General features: G+C 35.9%; 1 protein-coding gene across 9 annotated transcripts in view; it reads right to left on the reverse strand.

Moving 5' to 3' along the window:
* Window positions 1–25,069, reverse strand: part of LOC128211651 (5-hydroxytryptamine receptor 4-like) — a 110,896-nt gene that overhangs the window by 74,531 nt on the left and 11,296 nt on the right. For 2 of the 9 annotated variants that reach the window (XM_052916658.1, XM_052916652.1), the window contains exons 2-3: window positions 11,594–11,709; window positions 8,679–8,746 (exon numbers count right to left, since the gene is read on the reverse strand). The exons of 3 other annotated variants lie outside the window; for them this stretch is intronic. The gene's annotated coding sequence lies outside the window, so the exon portion shown is untranslated. The remainder of the gene's footprint in view (window positions 1–8,678; window positions 8,747–11,593; window positions 11,710–25,069) is intronic. 4 more of the 9 variants (XM_052916660.1, XM_052916653.1, XM_052916657.1 and 1 more) reach the window with 2 other exon arrangements.

The raw sequence follows: 25,069 nt of genomic DNA on the forward strand, positions 1-25,069 counted from the left end.
TCGGACTAGAAGTAAAGTAGTCCACCGTACTAACAGATTTGCACGTGGTGAATTCTTTATTTATTCCAGTCTCATCAATGCATTGTACATTCATGAATAAAACAACATTCAACAAACAGTACATACAAGTGCATTGCCACTCTAGTAAGAGTTATAAAAGACTATCAATTTTATTATACAACTAAGACACATATCAATACATCTTTATACAGATATGAGCAAAATACCCTTGCTAATCCCTTTTTAAAAACAAGAGGCACATCAGTGCCTGTGCTCCACTGGCCAAAAGGTTCAAGCAAAGACCACCTAACGAACATTTTCGTCAAGTTTCATAGAAATACAATCATCAATTTTTGAGGAGAAGTTATTTAAATTTTTTTTTTACTTTAATAGCTCTGGCTGCCATGTTGTGCAGTGGACCGAAATGATTTGGGCAATTTGAGTAAAGGAGCACCAAACAAACATTTCTGTCAAGTTTTATCGAAAAAAGGTCATCGGTTTCGACGACAAGTCGTATAAAGTTTTTTTTATTTTTTAGCTCTGGCAGCCATGGTGTGCAGTGGACTGGAACCATTTAACAAATTTTGGTTAATGACCACCCAAGGAACATTTCTGTCAAGTTTCATCAAAATCTGATCATCGGTTTCTGAGGAGAAGTGGTGTAAAGGTTTTTCCTATTTTTAGCTCTGGCTGCCATGTTGTGCAGCAGACCAGAACTGTTTGGGCTATTTTGGTTAAGGACTACCCAAGTAACATTTCTGTCAAGTTTCATTGCAATACGATCATCGGTTTCTGAGGAGAAGTCGTTTAAAGGTTTTTCTATTTTTACCTCTGGGGGCCATCTTGTGCAGTGGACCGAAACCATTGAAGCAAATTTGATAAAGGACCATCCAAGGAACATTTCTGTTAAGTTTCATCAAAATCTGATCATCGGTTTCTGAAAAGATGTTCTTTAAAGGTTTTTCTATTTTTTTGCCCTGGCAGCCATGTTGTGCAGCGGACCGGAACCATTTGAGCAATTTTGGTTAAGGACCACCCAAGGAACAATTCTGTCAAGTTTCATCAAAATCTGCCTATCCGTTTCAGAGGAGATGTCGTTTAAAGATTTTGCTATTTTTAGCTGTGGCGGCCATATTGTGCAATGGACCAGAACCATTTGAGCAATTTTAATAAAGGACCACCCAAGGAACATTACTGTCAAGTTTCATCAAAATCTGCTGAACCGTTTCAGAGGAGATGTCGTTTAAAGATTTTGCTATTTTTAGCTCTTGCGGCCATATTGTGCAATGGACCGGAACCATTTGAGCAATTTTGGTAAAGGACCACCAAAGGAACATTCCTGTGAAGTTTTGTCAAAATCCGCTTATCAGTTTCAGAGGAGATGTCGTTTAAAGTAAAAGTTCACGCACGCACGCACGCACGCACGCACGCACTCACGACGGACAATCTGTGACGACATAAGCTCCATGGCCTTCGGCCAGTGGAGCTAACAATGAGAACAAAATTCTGAAAGTGTAAATTAGTACTAGTGCACAAATAAGAAATAGGAATAAGATACGAAATCCACATACGATCAGATCATTTGTGGTCGGATTAGCAAAGCCATTTTACGTATGACTTAAAAAGTTACATATGCTATTATTTAAAAAAGGGGAGATATTATCTACATATATTCTAAAATTATCTATGAATTAAAATAGCTAAATATCATATACACAATGTTTTGATATATGCTGTCAGCTAGATTGAGCTCTTGATTCAAAATACCAACAGCAGATAGCAAATCATGTTATTATGTGTTGGTTTGTATTGATATATATACACACACTACCTGTACAAAACATCAGTTCTGGCTTTTAGAATCAAGTAACAATTTTTGGCACTTATTTTTAACAGATATGATGAACATGGTGTGACCTAATAAATCACCTGGTGTTCTACCGTTTAATACATACATGCCGTTAAGCTTCACAAAATCCATTAATTTATATCCATAATTATTCACGGAGAGATCTTAATTGCATCTATTTTTACACAAGTTCGACTCGCTGAAGTATGACGTATCCGAGTTTAAATCTGAATATAATTCATCTAACTGCATTTCATGAAAAATTTCATGGTCAGGTGTGACAAAATCTTGTAAATATTTTGTTCTCGAGTTAAAATCTCCAAATAGACATACATTTTTATACTTTCGAGACAGATTATCAATATCGTTTTGTAATACTATAAATGGGTCATCTATCGCGTAATCCGAGTTGTCAGGTGGCAAATACACCACGTCTAGTAAAATATCCCCTTTACCAGTAAACTTTTCAGATAACATAAGCCACATCACAAGGTTACAATATGTGTCAATTACTGATACATAAGGTAATAACTCGTTTTTAATCCCAACACATAAACCACCTGATTTTCGTTTAACAATCTGTTGTCGATGTTTAAAATGCAAAGTAAAACAATTTTCTATTTCTACTTAGTCCAAACAATCTGTTTTAGTTTCTTGGCAGCCAATAATATCAAATGTATTAATAAAAGAAATAAATTCTGGGCAAATTTGCTTCGATACTTTTCCACAGACGTTTAAAGATAAAAGTTTAATTTTACAATTTTGACCAAAAGTTTGACATTTTGACACATATGCATTGTTAAAAAAACTTTCATGAGGGTTGCACTCCTCTGTCCTGGCCTAGTCACTCTCTGTCGCTGTCTGCACGACATCCTCGTGTACCGTTGCGGTGTTTGTTTGAGGTGCTACAAGGTTCTCTAGTGGCTCAGACTCTCTTGGGCGTTTTAACATAGTTTCTTCAAGGGGAGTGGGGGGAGATCTAATTATCTGTCTTCCCCGTGGGTTATGGGGGTCAGAGACGTGGTCCGCAAGTACGCTGAATCTGTTTGGTGTGGCAAAATTCACATGGCCATACCTTGCCTGTGACGGGGCGCGGTTACTAGTGGTGTCACCTCGCTCCGGGCGCTGTGTTTCCTGCATCGCAGTGTCTCGTGTCTGAGTGTTTTGGTGTTTAGGATACACTAGTGAGTCGGTTTTGGGATCTTAAACTTTGTACCTACGTACAGTTTGTCTCGAACTAGACGACACCTTTCATTGTTTTGAGGATTTGTTTAATAGTTTCTCATCACTGGGAACAGTTGTCTCCGTCGTTCGTCGATTTCGGGTGGAAATTGTTCATTAATGTAGTACCCCGAATGTTTCATATTCAGTTTGATGCCAGCATTACGGATTAATTCGCGATCACTGTAGCACTCGAATTTAGCCACCATCGGTCTGGGCTGTGCATTTCTGGACGGGCCTCCTATCCTATGTACCCTGTGAAAATGTATGTCATTTATCTTTGTTGTACCGTTTGCATTGATATCAGTGTTCGTTTTAAGATGTTGTGTAAGGAATTTACGGAGCGCTTGTTCATGGATATTTGTGGTTGGATTTGGTTCAGTGTCAATGTTATAGTTTTCGGGTATTCCCAAAAATACAAGATTGTCCCGCATATTTCTGCATTTTAAATCAAGGATTTCTTGAGCTTAGGATGAGTTTTGCGAAATCAGTGTTTGGATATCCGCACTCAATGTAGAATTCTGGGCTTCAATGCCCTTGATGTCGCAGGAATTCTGTTTTGTGTGTCGATTACAGTCATCTATGAAGTCACTTAAAGAGTGTCTAAAGATTTCAATTTCACCAAGAGCAGATTTCATGGATTTGTTATCTTGCCTGATGTTATCCACTTCCGTTTTCACGAGTGTTACTTCATGATTCACTGAGTCAATCTTACTGATTCCTGACTCGATGGATTGCATTCTGTTGTCAAGTTAATAACCAAACAAAGGAGGTGTCAGTCGAAGCCAGATTTACTTAAGCTAAATGTTTTATTGTTTCTTCGTATCTAATTTAGCACCTCTACATATGTTTTGATTGAAAACTATTTGAAATCAGAAGTAATAAGTTTGAGCTGATCTGTCAGTCTTTTTGAAATATTTTCTGTTTTTCTATTGGTTTATTTTTTGGTAGGCATGACCGGGCCGCACAATATAAGGTTACTGATTTTTAAATGTTAAAAAAGGTAGTTCTATATAGAAAACGGACTCTTGAAATTTGTCTGAGCTCGGAGGTGGTTTTACCACAGTCCAGCAAACTAAAGTGTTGTCGCTGTTGTACAATATATTTGGTGTTAAATTTTGGACTACACACACTGTGTTATTACATCAAGTATTTGTTAAGGAAAGAACAACATAATAAAATCGTGAAAAGAACCTGGTGTCGTGAAAAGGATTTTGGTTTGGACTTTAAAAAGCTAATTCCCCACTTCCCTTTATCTACAACGCCTAGTAGATATTTGTCTATACATATTGCCAGAGCTGGAAAATTGAAGTTAATGTCAAGAAATCAAACACTATTGTCTTTACAAAACGACGAACTGCACCACCAATAAGAATACTTTATGGAAACATGTACATTGAACAATCAAGCTACGTAATCCATCTTGGTATAAGGCAGGACTATAATTTAAAATATACCACTCGCATCAAAGAAAGACTACAGAAGGCGAGAAACGCATTTTATTCCATGGCTGCGCAGGGAGTTAGTCCCCATGGAATCAACCCACTGATCTCTATATATCTATATAAGAAAATTGTCAAACCAATAGCATTATATGGTTGTGAGCTTTGGTGTAACATGTCTACGACAACTGCTAACTTAGTAAATAGGTTTCAAAACTTTATTGGAAAAATACTGGGATTTATGAAACTGACTAGATCTGTATGAAGCGATAGTTGGCTTGCATAAACTAAGTTGTGATTTTGAAATAAGAAAGCCTTTGTTTTGTACAATTTCCTAAGCTTAAATGTCCACTGCATTAGCAGGAATCTGTTTATTCGTAGGTATCTGTTATATTTATCTCACGTTGGAACTCATATGTATGGTTTCGTACCTGATATATGTTGTATTCTATGTAAATATGGTTTACGGACAACTGTTAACGATGTGATTGTTAATCCATTAAAGCTGCCATCCAAATCAATTTGGAAAAGCCACGTTAAGACCTTAGTTTACCAGTTTGAAGAGAGCGAGTGGAACTCACGTGTGCTTTGTGATGACAGTTTTCAATATTTTAGGGTTCTTCACCCAAACGTCCGTCCATGTATAGTACATGTATACAAAGTGTGTTCTCACAGAGAATACAGATATATAATGAACACTATTGCAAGACATTGGTGCCGCAGTGTAAAACTCCAGAAAAATATTTGCGATCAATGTTCTCTTCCAATGACAGATGAGCTAGTACATAGTGTAAATGTATGCGTTGCGACATCGACATTACGCACGTTGTTTATAAGTGACATTCATGTTTTTGGAACGCAATTCCTTGCAGGCTTATTGCATCTAGATGGAACTTTCTTTTTACTCAGACTCCTCTGTGCTCCTTTCTTACCACTGTTAAATGAAGTGGAAAACTTTGTTTTCCTTAAACGATCATGTAAGTTCATTTTCGACTGTGTTAAAGTTTCCTCTTTAGGGAAGGTAATGCGTAGGGTACGAAGGACACGTTACGGACGCTTATAGAAATATAATTATCACATACATATGTAAATGCATGTACCTGACCGACACGCAGTCGTAACACTCTGTTAGGAAATTTGGAAATCGGCCAATCAAATATGACTGCCGTTGTTTCTGCTACATAGTGCTTCTTTGGCCACCGGTCGAGTGTAAGAAGGAAAGTTGGTCAAAACCTGGCCGTGAAAACAACCCGGCAAAGAATCGGCTATTTTTGGCCAAATTCCTGGAAATTGCTGGGAGATGGCATCCTAGTTTAGGTTATCATTGAGACAAGCCGCATTTTTGGTTTTCTGCGATTTTTGTTAAACCTTGGAAGTTTTTGAAAACATTTGACAAAATATCAAAGATCTGAATTGAATAACACTTATTTGCTGATGTCTTTTTTATTTTCTGGATATTCCAAAGTATATTTTAACTTGGATAGTATTTGATTTGAGGAATATGGGATTTTCTGAAATTACTGGCACCTATATTTATTTGAGATATTCTACCAAAATAATATTGACTGTACATTTGTAAAATATAATTTATCTAACATTGTACAACCTTACCCAAATATTAGAAGAAGTTTTGTTTCACCTAATAAGATATTAAATCTTAAAATGTTCGTGACGCATCTTTTCGGCAGTCTGACGACTCTTCCTAACAGCTGTGATGTAATGATACATCAAAATGGCAAGGATTTTTCTACGTTTTTACCAGTTATAAAATTGCATCAAATTCTAGTTAAATGAATGGCTTACTGCAGTAGGTATTCTGAGTTTTGAAGTCCACATGTTGATTTGTATACAAATAAATCCGTATAAACACAACGAGGATACATATGTAGTTGGGAAAGGAGACTGGTCATTATTGATTTTTTGTCCGCCATCAATAGAAGGTCGGTATACGCCGTCTAGTGTTTTTAATAATTAGTTTAAAGGATATTCCACAGAAGATTATAATATTTATTGAACCAACCCTATAACTATTAGACCTCTAGCACAAGCGGATTATTGACTACCGCTTTACAGTTTTCCCTAGGATGGTTGCATGTTAAGACCAAATCAAATTAGCCATTCCAGGAGAGATTGCATTTTATGGTCAGTTCACTGACAGAAATTGGACAAAGGCATTAAATGCAGAGATGCAATTCTACATAAATCATCGTTTCGTTGTTTAATTGATGCAACAAACACAGTATGTGATGGTGTTTTTGTTGCAAAATGGTGGATTGATGGATCTGTTTTGAAAAGAACATGTCTCTAATAAGTTTTGATAATACAAGCTAATTGGGGGTTTTGTGATCCATGTTGAACTTCTTTTTTTCTGTGTTGTAAACAAATACATTTAAATACATTAACTTAGCCGGTCATACTTTGAAGTCAAGATATATGGTTAATCATTGATATCTTGATTAAAATTGCGTTTCTAGTTGCGAATATGTGCTTTTTTTACAACATCCGTGCAACGTCATATCACGCTTCAACAACATCCGTGCAATGTCATATCACGCTTCAACAACATCAAGTACAACGCCATATCACGCTTCCACAACGGATATCACGCTTCAACAACATCCGTGCAATGTCATATCACGCTTCAACAACATCGGTACAACGTCGTATCACGCTTCAACAACATCCGTACAACGTCATATCACGCTTCCACAACATCCGTGCAACTTCATATCACGCTTCAACAACATCCGTACAATGTCATATCACGCTTCCACAACATCCGTGCTATGTCATATCACGCTTCAACAACATCCGTACAATGTCATATCACGCTTCCACAACATCCGTGCTATGTCATATCACGCTTCAACAACATCCGTACAATGTCATATCACGCTTCCACAACATCCGTGCTATGTCATATCAGCCTTCCACAACATCCGTACAACGCCATATCACGCTTCCACAACATCCGTACAACGCCATATCACGCTTCCACAACATCCGTACAACGTCATATCACGCTTCCACAACATCCGTACAACGCCATATCACGCTTCCACAACATCCGTACAACGCCATATCACGCTTCCACAACATCCGTTCAACGCCATATCACGCTTCCACAACATCCGTACAACGCCATATCACGCTTCCACAACATCCGTTCAACGCCATATCACGCCATATCACACTTCAACGACATCCGAACAATGTCATATCACCACGCTACCGAAGCTAATAGAACCTTAATAAATATCGGAAGTGGGTTTACAAGGAATTTAGAATGCAACCTTCATTCTACGCCAATGAAATTGCAGATCATTATAAGTGGTACGTTTAATTACTAAGAATTTCAACTTTCGCGGGTGTTTAAAAGTCCGCCTAGTGCCAATCATCCAAAACACACTCCTTGCGTCAGATTTTGCGTTTACAATGTGTCAGCCAATGAGTTTGTAATTTACGTCAGTTAGATGATCTGAAGTAATACCTTTATGATTATGAATGGGCTCGTTCGCTACGCTCACTCCGCTCATTCTTTATCATTAACATCGTAATTCATGTCAACTAGCTATTACATAAAGGATCGTATCGTGCGAAAAACACAGCCTACATACACATAAATTTTGCAGTATGATATAGTTCGTTAGATTACTGGTACATATCTTACAATTCACATTTTTGACATATCTGTAAAAATGAAATGACAAATTTCTTATTAATCCGAAAATGCCTCAGTCACAATGTCAAGAAATTTGTGAACAATATGATGCATAAACAATCGATGTGAAAAAGTGACTAAGTGTTTAATGGTAAAATATGATACTTATAAATCCAAAAAGTACGATATGATGTATAATCCGCATACAGTACGATATGATGTATAATCCGCATACAGTACGATATGATGTATAATTCGCACACAGCACGCTATGATGTATAATCCGCGTACAGCACGATATAATGTATAATCCGCATACATCACAATATGATTTATAGTCTGCATACTACTTCCAAAGCACTCACAAAAAAGTAAAAAACAACAACAACTTATTAACGAAATTATCATGGGTACTTTATTTTCATTATAAGGGTGTTAATGGTTACAGAACTTGAAATGAAGTTGTATAACACCTTTTTCCAAAGATAGTTTGAATGTTGTTTACCTGCATAGCAATTAAGTGTCGTTTCTCAGAATATTAAAGCGCTCGGTAACGGCAGTATCGATGTAAATCTTAAAACAGAAAAAAAACCAGTATTTGTCACTTTGTCTCGCGGTGTCATTCGTCTGTAATATAATGGCACATGACGAGTCAATGGAGATTCTTCTGTATAAACATTAGCGTACTTTGTTTTACAACCAAATACGGGAAATTATGTACATACGGTTGGAATCAATACATGGTATAATAATGTCAGCGTAGCCATTAATTTAAGGAGCAGTGTATTTATATGTATTTCGGTTTGATTACAATGCTTCCGTATATCATACACCTATTAAAGTAATTAAAGTAATGAATTGCGGGAATGATGTCAGTATCGGGGCTTGAACGCAGTTGGGGTGTATAGTCGAAGTGCACAGCCCATTTATCCCCGATAATGCCATCGACACGGAAATTACTTATATTCACACCAATAGTTCATTATTTCATTCAAGAATTGTTAAAAAAAATACTTCATTTCATTTAAGAAAACCTTTCAATCATGCATCATTTTTAAACAACTTGGCATAATTATGTATGGTATTAAAAGGTTAGAGTTTTGATAAAGAATTGCCGGATGTTTTTATATTATGAATTGATCATATATATATTAAAAAATATATAATTAAGAAAAACAAACAAGTATATATATTGTTTGTTTTTCTTAATTATATCTTCATACATGTATATTTATTAAAAAAAATCCGTATAAGAACTATTTAAACTTAAAGATGCACTCTTATTCCCAAATAAGATTTACCACAATGAATAATATTGTTTAATATTCCAAAAAGGATGAATAAATGTCGCAAAAAATGGTTCTTTGGGATGTATATTTCCACCCATCCATCTAACTTCAGTAGGTTAACATACAAGACTAAGTAATGAGATATATTTTTTTCTTCGTAAGTCTGTCACAACTCACATGTTCAAGGACAAGGTCTATACTGAAGTTCATATATGGTTGTCTATTGGTTCTGTTGTCTTTATGCGTGATACCTCCAATTACTGAAAGCATTATAGCTATCCCATTAAATAATGTATGGAACGTGGGGTAAGCCTTCTTCCTCGAAGTAAATAACAACTCATCAGGGTAAAGATTTAAAGCTGCACTTTCACAGATTGAACGTTTTGACATTTTTTTTTGGTCTTGGAACGAGCCAATTTTTGCGAAAATCCATGGAAACCAGTTATGTAAGACTGCTGACAAAAAATTAGATCGCAGATTTTTATATTCAAGTTAAAAAAATGATTTTTTTTGCATTTTTCTTATACTGTTTAAGCCATAAAACTTTAATTTTCGAACAGAAATATGAAAATCTACGATATGTTTTTTGTCAGCAATCTTATATCATTGGTGTTCAGATATTTACGCAAAAAAATGGCTCTTTCCAAGACAAAAAATAAAAAAAAGTTGTAAAAACGGTCATTCTGTGAGAGTGCAGCTTTAACAAAGCCAACGGTACTTTTCCTTTTATATAGAGTGATAAAATCCCGCGTTCCATATTCCGGAAACTAAACATTGATTTGAACGATCTTCAGCAATTGGGCTTGCCCCTCCAGTTTCATTTAAATCGGACGGCCGTAATCCACAGTTAGTCTAACATTAGCAGTCAATTTAAAACAATATATATTTATGTAAATAATTTCTGGTGTTTAGAGTCCATGAGTGAATGGAACCAATGACGAAAAGTAATATATCCTAGCATGTAAATAAGACTTATTATGGCTAACGTCCAGAAGAATGTTTAATTGACGGGCCAATATTCGCATAAACCATGTTATATCGATGGCACGGACTATAGGCAAACTGCTCTAGTTTTACTGAATGTAAACATCGGGCATTGGACATGTAAATGATTGATCTGGATCTAGTAGTAATATCGCAGGTGGAAAGTTATATGTTTGAAGGCCTTTGATTGAAACAACTTAATCGTCTTTTGAAATTCCGGTCGTCAAACGTCATAATGTCAATTAATTTCTACCTTAGGACCAACAAAGTCAACTTTTGTGAAGACGAGTCATCCATGTATATTTTCTGAAAGACTCGAGCACATATGGATTATCGACTCCTTTTGTACAATTTGCTCTAAAAATACAACTAAAATTCTAAAACGGTTGATGAAAATCCCAAATCAAATAAGACCTTCCAGATTTGATTACATTTTATGGTCAAACAATATTTGCAGAGATGCAATTTTACACAAATCACTGTTTCGTTGTTAAATGGATGCAGGATATGATGGTTGTTTTTGTTGTTTAAAATGTAACTAAAACGAACACACACACACATTTATGGATTATGAGTAACATGACTCTAATTTTTTTCAAAATCAGCAACAGTTATATCAGATATTAGTAGGTGATACATGATTATATCGTTAAACTTTGTAAAACAATACGGAGCTTAATCAGGTAATTCATACAGTTGAAATACTGAGAGTAAATCACTTAACTTAAAACTGTTATTACGTAAAACCTTATATCTTGAAAGTACAATTGTGTTTCTAGTTGTGAGTTACTATGTATTTGTAACGTATTAATGTTACTACACCTACTTTATTCTTGCAAAACTGTACCTGAAGAACGATTCTGGCATTGAAACGTATTTCATAATTCCTATACAATTTCCCGACGTGATAAATGACGGTAATAACTTCTGACATACACCGAGAATCTCTACGTAATTTCCATAATAATAATTTCCACTAATTTACTCCGTGTCAGGTTAAAAAAGGAAATTGGAATCAATTAGCAGAACTTCGTTTGGTAGACGTTCTTTAAAGTTCCTGAGTAACCGTAAATAAATACGAAATATTCAAGCAGATGTTTGCCTAATGCACACCCATGAACGTTTTATCAAGTAAAAGAATACATACGTGCAACACAATCGGTCAGAATGTTGTATTGTTAATTCGATTGCCTTGCCAGTTTATTGAGCTATGATCGTGCGTCTTCGGTGTTCACCATTACCGCGCGTAAGTCATCCACTTCTCTATAATGTGGTTAAATATAAAGAATTATGCTCCTTTCATAGTATTCTTTATCACATACTATGTTTCTAGATTCATACAACCATCATGTATGTTTGTGTATTAAACATGTGCAATATTACAATATCATCCCACACGTCGATACAATTTCATTGGAAACAATTATTGTACAATTAGTGATCCTCCAGCAAGGCATACCTTAATTTCTAGTTTTGTTTTTATGATAAAGAATAGAGCAGATCATTTCCCATTCCATTCCTTACAAGAAAACTTTGATATTCCGTCTTGGTTAAGACAATTTCTCGAAACCGTATTTAATCAAAGCTCTGAAAGTGCTGAGAGTCTGGGAAAATGATATAAAGGGTTTCGAGACTGATTTTTGATGACGCAAAGATGGCGATATGAGGTTAACTTCAATTGAAATACGTCAATACAGGGCATGACTTATGTGTAAGAGCAGTTTGTTAAGTGCAAGTCTGGGTTTAATGGGAAATTTGTGTGATAGTGTATTATATCGTTAGACATTGTAAAGACGATTAGTCCGTGAATACTGCAAACAATTAGTGATATTCTTTTCAATCTGTTAATTGATGGTGCAAGTAGTAAGTAGTGTATGATGCATGCTATGAAAGAAATAACACAGTTTGGAAGAAGATGTTACAACAAATATTGACTTAAAAATAATATATACATCATCCACTCGAAGAAACTTGCACCCATGCTTTCCATCGTTATGCAAACCTTTATCTGCATAGCACAGATTGTTAATGCATCACATATTCACCTATTTGATGATTTACGTAGTTTAAATCAGTCTAGACAACCACTATGCTATTCTGCTAAGTCTCTAAGCAATTTCAATGCTTTGATTTTTGGAGATCAGTCGTGAAGCTGTAGACAGCAACGAGTCGGCAATGACAACAGTGATCATGCCAACATAAGTACGCGATTTATCGCCTATTTACACCATAATGCTTATTTTGTGCCCTTTTTTCATATTTAAGATTAAAAGGTTTAACATCATCGCATTAAATAACTGAAGTCCATTGTTATTAATACAAAATATAAATATAAACGATAAATTTACACCGCCAAAGCTTGCCGTGCATTCATTTTTTAATTAACCCCTGTGTGTGACACTATAGCGGTGATCATGCTTGGTTGTAACTTCGGAATAGTTAAGCCCTTGCATCGAAACTACTCAACATTCCGCATACCCTTGCGCGTAATCATATCTATATAAACGGCTTACTAACCGAGTTCAAATACACATGCTAGATGATATGTTTAACGCCGTAGTATTGATACACACGATTGAAAGTTTAGGTTCTGCGTCTTGCTGTAAAATGCACTGCTTAGCACTACTTTGTTGTCATGGTTAACTTTGTTGGTGTGTGAGAGCATATTCCGTTGTAATGGTCAGACACAACAAAATACTTTTCCTGTAAACCCTATAGTCAGTCGACCAGTTTGCATGCAAGATAGCACTGATTTCTAGTGTTTCAGGACCCCAACATCCTACATTGGTAGAAAGCTCCACTCCACTTGTATACTAAACTTTAAACAACGTTAGAATAACATTAACGTTTCTCCTAAGACCACTAAAATTGGTTGACCCAAAACACTGTATTCGCTAAATGACACTATACAAAGACAAACCATACGGTAAAAATGTAAACCATTAAAAGTAAATCAAATGAAATAACGAACCATATATAATGGAAGGTAGCCATTGGTCTGAGATGGTATAATCATGCTTTGATGCATTGTCATGTCTCAATGAAAAAAACAAGGCATGAAACAATGAATAGGCCCTTTCGAAATGAAGTAATATGCCCTAAACGGTCTACATTGTATGTATCCAGTGCTGCGCAGTGAATACAAAAAGGCGGAGGTATGTGGCTACCGCATTGGAAAGTCGAGGAAAATAACTTCCCGTGAACTCGTCAACGATCGGCTTAGATGGTCAACGATCTTAACAGGACGCAATTTATTATAAGCACCGTTTTATGGGCACGATTTATTGCATACTCATCGATAAATCGTTACGGTCAAGACGTCAGTTGTTTCTAAGGAAATGTAACAGATTATAATATCAATCAGAAATTCCAATGAATAACCTAGTTGAAACATCGCTTGTATCGTGAATAATGCCAAGTACCGAGAAGTCATTGAAAGTGCTTGCAAAATTGACATGGGGTGTGAAGCTAAAACTATTCTTTTATAACAAAAACATTTACTGCAATAGTACCTAGTGTAGTGGAAACCTGCATAATCATGTGGAGACACCCTTGATTCGCTTGCATGACTGTGTTTTCAACGTGGCAACGTAGCAACGAGGCAAGCGTGGATTCCATTGCAATTACCACTTAGTTACGAGGACCGTTACAACGGCTGACAATGTATCATTTGATCTCGAGGCTGTGACGCTTGACGATCAGCTCTCCATAGTATCGACGGGCAGGAAGGTATCCCGGTATTCAGTCCAGATCGCTTAATTGACGCGAATGAGGGCACGGTCAACATATAAGTGAACATGCGAACTGCGATCTCAAAAAGTATTTGAAAAAGGGCTTTAAATGACTAAGTATCAATATTAGAAAGAAAAAAAGTAGCTGTCTGTTAACAGTTGAGTTTCAATGTAATGCATAAAGTTTTCAGGCATACATTCCATGTAAAAACATAGCATTCTTACCTGGAAGATATTGAAAATATACTGAGTAGCTATAAACTTAAAGGAACAGTACTTCTTGTGGGCGATTTAAACACATAATTCGGAAAGAGCAAGATCATGCAATTCAGATGGTGTTCTAAATACCTGGGGTAATATTCTCAAATGAACAGCAATGCGTTCTGGAAACTAGTAAACAACGGAAAAAGTGCAACAGTAAACCATTAAAGATGTGTTTGACGTAAAGTTATGTACACCTTCAAAAGGTAAAAATCGAAGGCTGGAAATTAGCAGTGATCTACTTCTCGGCACACAATGGCTTATATGATATTGCTCATTCATTTAAAGAGTATACCGATATTAAGAATATACAGGCATAGCAAAATTTTCCACATGTATTATCAGCACTTAAAACATAAAAAATCCTGCAGCTACGATGGCCTTTACTACAAAAATATGTTGTGTGGCGGCGGCCCTTAGCTTGAAGATATTATTCCTCAGGAAAAATTGCGAAATACGGACATTGTCCATCAGAGATGAGAAACGTTATGATCACAACGCTATAGGAAGGAGGTAGAAATGACAAACTCAATCCTAACAACTGCAGAGCTAAATCGCTTTGTTCAACCTCCTTAAACTATATGGACAAGTGTTACTTTTAAATATTAACACTTTCAAATATGTAAACATAAACAGACATCAATTTTTTTTCAAGAGGCCTCAGCTGCGCAAATTGTTCAGGAGAAGATTTACCATTATCTATCCCAATTGACAATTTGCCACTAAAAACATTGCATCACATTCAGTATTGTTGTAATCTAACTGATAAACATAGAAATATCATGTGAAATTATTTAAAGCACCGAAAAACCAAATGATAGATCTGCTACTCTAACGATAAACAGATGATTTTGCATTAAGTAATATTGCACTATAATCATATTTCGGCGCGAAACAGCTTTATATATATATATATATTTCGTGAGTACGTCTTATAGTGCATATAAGTTTTCAATGGGTACAAAGGTTATTATCTAGAATGACTTAAAGGGAATTGATTGCTGGTACGAAATGATTGGACTTTTTTTCCGAGCCCATCACGCTACAGCAATTGGTCACTTATACCATAAAATTGCCTGTTAGATATTCAAATAGGTTAACTCGTTTTGGCTTTATGTTTGCAGACACCATTTGGAAATCTGCCATTGTTCTAAGGGTACTTGCATTTGTTATAAACCAAATGTAAGACTCAACATTACAAAGATGAAGTCAACAGTCAACTACACTGTTGTTATATCAACAAATCATGGTTTTTGAGACATATGAAAGCTAACCATCGTACTCTATGCGAATAACGGAAATTTGAATGTTTGTTTCGATATATAGTTTGCTCTGCTGTTCGGAAGTGAGTGAGAATTTAGACTGTTTGGTATTTAAAATAGCAAGAAGACCCGATGCTTCAACGCACTTAAATTTTCTTGTTTGAAGGTCTCTTGTCGCAGGTATACACTTTATAAACTTAAATATCTCATACGGAAATACCTGCATGTTAACATTGATGGAACAATATATATAATATATGGTACCAAGTATATTGTGCACACTTTTTTCAAACCAAAAAGAGCCACACATAAATTGATTGGAGAAAATACATCAGGACCAATCCATATCACCTGTAGATATACATATACGGTTTCAGTAGTGCGTGTTCGTTTGTCCGCTTATTAACGGTAGTAATACTATTATTAAGGTAAATTAAAACGTAAATAAAAATTAATTAATTTGATAAACGCATGTTTTAATTGTGTAAGTGGACTTAAACTGAACCCGTCTATCTACCAAGCAATGTAGGTTTAGTTTACGGAAACAGCAGTATCGATGTGAATCTAGCTTACATTTTAGAGAAAATCATTCTTTGTCGGTTTGTCCCGCGGTGTCATTCGTCGGTATTATATCGGCACTTGACTCTTCAAAGGAGATTATTTGTACATACAAGTAGCTTACTTCGTTTTAAGCCAAACACCGCATTATTGTGCATTTCTGTCAGTTATATCAACGGTTAACATAATTTTAGAAAAAGGCATTGTGCTGTCCACGCTAACCTCATGTCATTGTCACAATAGTAGCTATAGGACATTTGTCTGCTTCGAATCTCGTAGGATATTTATTAACATTGAGCCAATTGTTCTACTAATGAAGGCAACACACAATAAAGCGTTCGTTTTAACTGCGTATATCACCTGCAGTTGTTATGATATTTATATGCATATATTCAAGGTGAAATGTCGTTAATAATGATATTGACGTTTTGTCAATATTTTTTTGGAAATCTAGACAAAAACATCCAAGACATTTAAACCAGAGAGACAGATTTTTAAATTTTAATACTGATTGATTCATTGAAGTTTCCATCAATTTTTTTTTAATGTCATAAAATAGAAATACTAGTACTGAAATCGTTTTTTTGTTGTTGTTGATTTATTAATCCATTTCTTGATTAATTTAAACATTATCAACACTATCAAAGTTTGTCAAAAAAGAAGAAAACGAAGTCAATATTTTATTTCAGCTTGTCTCTCCAGTTGTATGTAATTCAGATGGCGGCAATCCACATTTCTCCTATGAACATTAGTAGACATTTTTTGAATCATAATTAAATTGTCAAGTAAACGGCATTAATTCTTGGTTTTAAACTATAAAATGTCGTAGCTTTTCTGACAGTCGTGTCAAATTTGACTTATCATGGCTTAAGTCCGGAAGAAAATATAAATAACAGACCGATATTGGATTTGTAGCAAATATGCTAGTTAACTGAATGTTTATATCTGAGAACGGACATGTAAATGATTGCCATAGTAGTAATGTCAAAGATCGGAAGTATTTTTTTTGAAAGCAATGCATCCATGTAAATGTTATCCATTTTTATTCTAGCATTACTGCTAATTTTATGGTTAATTGCAGCTAGTCGTTGGAGTCTGTGTAAGTCCACATGTTGTTTTTAACAACAAAAATCATTTCAGCACACAATTATGATTGGAACAGGATATTGATCAGTTGGGAGTTTCGACCGGCATTTCATGTCTACAAATTCGGAATATACCTTCTCATGCCTTTAAACAATTACTTTAGAGCTGATTTCAGTGACGATTGCATCATTTATTTGAACCGATCCCATAGCTATTAGACCTCAAACCCTAGTGTATTATCGACTACCGCGAGACAGTTTCAACTAAAACGGCTGCATGTAAGAATCAAATTATCCCTTCCAGAATTGATTGTATTTTATGGGCAGTTCACTGATAGAAAATGGACAAAACCAATAAATACAGAGATGCAATTGTACATAAATCGTCGTTTCGTTGTTTAATTGTTGCAACAAACACAGGGTATGTATTAAAGGTAAATACAAAAATACGATTTTTATTCTATTAATATTTAATACATTTAATATTTTAAAAGTCATATGTAACAAGTAACTAAATAAATCTAAATGAGTGCAAAGTACAATTTTGTTTCTTGTTGAGAGTTAATATATGAATTTTAACGCATTGTAATGTTTCTACATGCACTTTGTTCTTGCAGAACTCTAGAACCAATCTGGCGTTGAAACGCATTTCATAATTCCTATACAATTTCCCGACGTGATAAATGACGGTAATAACTTCTGACATACACCGAGAATCTCTACGTAATTTCCATAATAATAATTTCCACTAATTTACTACATATGAACGTTAAAAGACAAGTGGAAGTCATAGGCAAATTTGACCTAGTTTTCAAATGAACGTACATATCATTATACCACATTAAGGGCATGTCTTAGTTTGGTAAAGCGATATTTTCACGCTTAAAATATAAATAGCTAAAAAAACAACTGTTAATGTTGGGGAGCGGGGATCCATGAGAGTAATCGGTACACACCCGACAGCTGTAAAAGGGCGCGAAACACTGCCCCCTGCTCTTTTGGGAACTGTACAGAAAAAAAGAGCTAGGGATAAGGGGCGGAGATTTTGATAAAAAGTATGAATGACTCGTAATGTTACCTAAATATCATGATTATGAAAGAATATTTGAGAAATCGGGGAGTGCAGTGCTGTATAAATATGTTCAATCTTCACAAGTTCTCCGGTTATTTTGTGTAAAACAACTGTTTATGATGTAGTAAAAACGATTCTACCATGTTTACAAAATGAGATTTGTTTAGAAAGGAAAGAAAAAATAAATTATCAATTTCAGCTGAATTTCACTTAAGAAAATACGTTTAATATTAAACTTGTATTATCGAGTGCCTTTCTTTTGTCGAGAATGAACAGTACAGTCTGTTCACTGGAACAAGCATTTTTATACTACCTTTTGGGGTTGAGCTTGAGCCCAAAGCCATAGAGCTTGAGCCAATACGCCGTATAAGAATGCATGTTTTGATAAGAAATATCGATATATTATTACGCTAAACTATTTATTAATAAAGATTAATAAATAAAAAAGTATTATATGTAATACTTCTTGATATGTTCAAATTCAGAAAGTCAGATGGGATGCAAAAAACTTATTTTGGTGGTTTTAGGTTCAAATCTCACCCTAGAACCTATTTTGCTCTGTTAGATAGATAAAATCATTCATTTCTACATATAAAAGTGGGCAAAGGTTACTTATAATGGATATTTGTTTTTTATTTAATCGCTAAAATAAAGCATTCTACTGTTGTATTTTATAATAATACAATGGAAAAGTTTTTTTTTTTGTATCCTAAAAAGGTCGAGGGACTATAAAGCGTATGTTAATCAATACTACTTCTGACTTCATTCTAAACCATGGGTGATTTCTGGTATGTTAGGACTATAAGATACTTCCATGGTCGAGAGTGTAAGGTTCATTCCGACCCGATGTATATACACTGTAACATTCACGAAGTCTACGATGCAGCAAATGTAATCCAGATTATTTTGGTAACTGATGAGCCATGACGAGATAAATACTCTATAAGTATATGGAGATACACGTTTTTTTAATTCAAATAGACAGTTAGAGAAAGTGTTTCATAGCTTTAAGTAAAGACCAATTGTATCAACATAAACACCAATCCGATTCAAATAGATAATCCAAGTAGATTATATATATATAATGAGATATCTCGTGGACAGTAGACTAAAAGAGAGAGAGTAAGGAGAACACACACAGCGACACCATAAGAACAAGTTGGACATTCATCATAACTAATCTGACGATGAACGAACATCGTGTGCCATGGAATTATCTTATGGAAAAATATATATTTAAACAACAAAAAATGAGAGAGGAGATTGAATTTGCCATGAACACCTCCTGTCCAATGTAGTGAAACCATCAAAAGAAACTTTTAAGAGCAATAACACCAATCTACATACAGACTGAGACAACACGCAGCGACAGAAACGACGCTGTAACAGCGCGAGCAGAATACAGTAACGCATATTACTATACACTGATTTATTACAAATATTTAGTTTAAACATTGTCATTTTTACAGCGACTGTGAAAAGGCTATGGTAACTTATACTAAGTCACTCTCGTATGCACGATGTTGCGCGAGAGTGTTGTCCTGTGTTTTGGGGAAAACCAGAGTACCCGGAGAAAACGCACTTGCCCGGCTTCACAAATTACCAAACTCACATGCGCCCAGGGAATCGGACCCGGTTGGCCTTGGTGAGAAGCGAGATCGTTAACCACTGAGCTAAACGGACAACCCGGGTATTTTGAAGACAAGCAACAAAACAACATTGACTCATTTTTCTGAAGAGGAATTTGTTAGCATTGATCTCATGTTTCGATCGTAAATACATTTTGGAAGGCAGATAAGTATGTAAAATCAACTTGCTTTTCTTCAGTATAGGTAAAAATCCTAGACATGGGGCATTGGTTTTTCATGAAATCACAGATTATTGATCACCGACATTTCTGTTATCTATTAAATGGTTTGCTGAGTATGTTACAGGACACGAAAATATAGAATATATTCAGTAGCCATGGTCTGTAATAAAACTTCCATTTCTGAGATTATCAAACGCCAGATTAGATTTTACTTGCTCACTAATATGTCTGCCTCAATATGAGTTGTTGGTTATAACCTTTGTGAGTGTTTCGTGTGGAATGTATAATGTACTTTTCGGAAATCTATCGCTAAATCGACAACAGCAATGCCTTTAACAAAAGGCTTTATATAAAATATACTGCATACACGCCAATAGATTTTGAAATTCTAAACGAGTGCTACAGAGCGATTGTTTATTTGGTGACGTGACTGTTTTGTACATATTGTCAAGGGCAACGTTCAATAACAAGCATGTGGTATAAATGAAAAGAATTGTAATTTATTCGTCCACTAGTGATTGCTGTTAAGCTCCGCCTACATGTTACCGTTCCGATATTGGAGTTAATATTCATCCGAAAACAAAGGAAACACTCTCTAAAATAGTACATGTAAATGCGTTCTTGCTCGATCATTTATATCTCGGGTATGTTGAAAAAAAATATATTCTGCTAGGAAGATGGCATTACGAAAATTAATCAAATGGGATTATTTTACAGATGGTTCAATGATTTAATGAACGTATTGTTTTGTGTAATTCCAGTACAAAGATAAAAAACTATGAAGGCTTTAAACAAAGATAACCTTTATTTTACTACACCATTTTAAATGAAACAAAGGGCAGACTATGCCGCTAAAAAGCACCGCCTTCTTTTTTTACCGGAGTTGATTAGTTTCATCAACACTTCGACAAACCTGTTTCCAAAATAATGTTTTGACAGTGTTTCGTCAGAACGTTGTGTGAAAAGGTGTCGAAGTCTAAACTCTCAATCAAACTATGGTAAAAGGCCGAAGGTGGGGCTCCGTAAGCGGCGGACTCCATAAGCGGCGTACACTGCGCCGTATTTCATTTTAAATGGAGAAGAAATGGTGAAGTTTTTAGCTGTGTGAAGTAAGCTAAACATACGACATTGGACATTGGACATTCAAAATCGAATGTTGTGCTAGTACGACATTGGACATTGGACATTCAAAATCGAATGTTGTGCTGGCACGACATTGGACATTGGACATTTAAAATCGAATGTTGTGCTAGCACCATGGGTCCAAAATTGATATTTATTAACTAGACAACTAACCAGCACGACATATTTTGAATGCCCAATGCCGTACGTCTTGGTTTTGAATGTCCAATGTCGTGCCAGCACAACATTCGATTTTGAATGTCCAATGTCCAATGTCGTGCCAGCACAACATTCGATTTTGAATGTCCAATGTCCAATGTCGTGCCAGCACAACATTCTTTTTTGAATGTCCAATCTCGTGCCAGCACGACATTCATTTTTGAAATTCCAATGTCCAATGTTGTGTTGGCACAACATTCGATTTTGAATATCCAATGTCCAATGTCGTGCCAGCACAACATTCTTTTTTGAATGTCCAATGTCGTGCCAGCACGACATTCATTTTTGAAATTCCAATGTCCAATGTCGTGCCGGCACAACATTCGATTTTGAATGTCCAATGTCGTGCTAGCACGACATTCATTTTTGAAATTCCAATGTCCTATGTCGTGCTGGCACAACATTCGATTTTGAATGTCCAATGTCGTGCTAGCACGACATTCATTTTTGAATGTCCAATGTCGTGCCAGCACAACATTCGATATTGAATGTCCAATGTCCAATGTCGTGCCAGTACAACATTCGATTATGAATGTCCAATGTCGTGCCAGCACAACATTCGATTTTGAATGTCCAATATCCAATGTCGTGCTGGCACGACATTAATTTTTGAAATTCCAATGTCAATGTCCAATGTCGTGCTGGCACAACATTCGATTTTGAATGTCCAATGTCCAATGTCGTGCCAGCACGACATTCGATTTTGAATGTCCAATGTCCAATGTCGTGCTAGCACGACATTCATTTTTGAATGTCCAATGTCCAATGTCGTGCCAGCACAACATTCCATTTTGAATGTCGAATGTCCAATGTCGTATGTTTAGCTAACTTCACACAGCTGAAGTTATCTTTGTTTAAGGTCTTCATTCGACGCAAAATGCTGCCTTCCGACGTGGCATTTATAACGCAATTTGTCACGTATTATACCAGGTATACGCACTGCTGTCTACAAGTCCAATGGTTGAAAATGTAGGTTGTATTCTAAAATTGTTTAACAGTAACATATTCTAACCATATCGGTGCAGCTAATTGAAATATGTAATAGCTAGATGACATTAGGTGAATTCTTAATGATTAAGAATGGGCGGAGTGAGCGTAGAATACAGCCTCATTGGCTGATACATTGTCAACGCGAAATCTGACGTAGGCAGTGCGTATCGGATGATTCGCAGTAGGCGGACCTATCTGCAATTTCATTGGCTGAAAATGTAGGTTGTATTCTAAGTAATAGTTATATGACATGAAGTGAATTATTGATTATTACGAATGGGCGAAGTGAGCGTAGCGAACCAGACCTTCTTAATTATTAAAAATTCACTTCATGTCATCTTACTGACTTAGAATACAACCTCATTGGCTGATCCATTGTCAAATCTGACGCAGAGAGTGTGTATTGGTTGATTGGCAGAATAGGCGGACTTTTAAACACGCTCGAAAGTTGAAATTCTTAACGATTAAGTCTACTACTTAATAGTTGCTTTTCTGCAATTTCATTGGCTGAAAATGAAGGTTGTATTCTAAGATAGAGTAGGTTGCCATGTTATGTGGCGTTCGTATTGGCGAGTTGATAACATTCCATGAAATCTGCATTGCTCGGTGTAACCGATAACTTATTTGTGTTACTTGATACTTGTTCTAGTAAACATATTATTATCATCATTATTCGATATAATTTGGCGAAGAAACACATACTCAAATTTTGCGTCAACGTATCTTTTTCTTGATTCTATGCATATTACTAAAATTCACTGTAATTGTTGGCAGCAATTTCACCGCCGTATGTGGAACTTAAACTGTGTTTTGTTGCGACTAGCCGGACTAGAAATGTTCAGCGACGGGTTCAAACACGTTTCATGAATAGCAATTCTTCGGTAGCACAGGATGTATTGAGAAATATAGCAGTCTATGTTCGAGACTGTATATTTGATATTATAAGTATCTACCATGGCCGAGAGTGTAAGATAGGTTCATTCCGACCCGAGCGTAGGGTGTTTTGCGGAAACGAGGTTTACCGAGTTTCCGCAAAACACCCTGCGCGAGGGTCGGAATGAACCTATCTTACACGAGCGGCTATGGTAGATGCTTTTTCTCCCACCTCAGTTGAAAATGATTAAGTAAAAATGTGTTTTTTGCTGGAACTCTTTTGTGCTTAGTGAAAATAATTGCGTATGGATATGCGATAATTCGTGGTTGTCATGAATATGCGCGCAGTGATTCCGATTATATCAATAGCCAAATCGGTCTTTAAATAGTCCTAAGGAGAGTGAAGCATTATTTCTTGAATGGTGCGTGAAAACTGTTTTATGGTGACATTCGAAGCGAGAAATAAAAAACTAGCGTTCTAAATATTGCCACAAGACAAGGTTTCCATGATGCTACAGACGACAGTCTTCAACAAGGGAGGTAATTACAATGTGGTGACCATGAAAAAGGAGTTCCATACGGGCATTTTATCTTCGCCCGTGGGCAAGATAAGAATATCTAGCATGGTTAAATTATTGGATGTACTTATCTGAGGTGGGAGAAAATGTTTGGTACAATGATGCCATTTGTTCTAGCACTGAGGCGAAAACAAAATCATTTTTAAAGAACCACTTCTTCATAGTCCAGAATTCCGCAGGAGCAGATCATGACTAACTGTGGATTTAATTCAGGCTAGGACTTTTTAATTTTAAGGAACAATAACTAAATTTCAAAACAAACAAAACTATGTAAATAATGACACAACTATGAACCAAAATAACTTCAAATGTTTAAAACTACATAGAATTAGCTTCCAAAAGACAAAATTATAAACCTCTTTTTCATCTGGGAGATTTCAGACACCTATTTTGAACTTGCTTTAATATTCAATCCGTCTTTGGCAGATATAAGCGTCAAAATGTCATATTTCTACAATACATCCGCGAAGGGTTCACTTCTTCAGTCAATTTATTCAAACATTGTTCACTTTTAGTTCATGCTTGATGTAATGAGGGTTTTGCTAAGATCATTGTCAAAAGGAAGCGGAGGAGTTTGTGTTTAGCCATTGACATGAACAGATTGGAAGTCATTTATAACCCTTGACCGAAGAAGTGTTTGGATCTGAGCAGATTGCTAATGTTTGATCATTAAATCTCTCAAAAAATGGTGAAATGATATGTATTTACCTTGACCAGTGTAGCCACTAGTGGATCCAGGGGTCATAAAATCGTAAATCCCCCCTGCCAATTCTTAAAACCAAATAAATTCGGTTCTGGGGGATGGCCGCAAGTCAAAATGTTACGCCCCTAAGTTACATCCCCTCTAACGGTGAATCCTGGATCCGCCCCTGGTAGCATTTAAAACACGTGATCTTGGCCATTTCTTTGGATTATTACATATGCATGTCACACACTGAAATGTGGCGCAATATAATACCTAGTATACTAGGCGGGCTTTTACACTGAGTATTTGGTACCCATATCAACTGCATATTTGGATAAATTTAGCATGTCCTCAGCCTAATACGAATCCACTGGTAT

Source organism: Mya arenaria, chromosome 12 (assembly GCF_026914265.1).
Source record: "Mya arenaria isolate MELC-2E11 chromosome 12, ASM2691426v1".
Lineage (NCBI taxonomy): Eukaryota > Metazoa > Mollusca > Bivalvia > Myida > Myidae > Mya > Mya arenaria.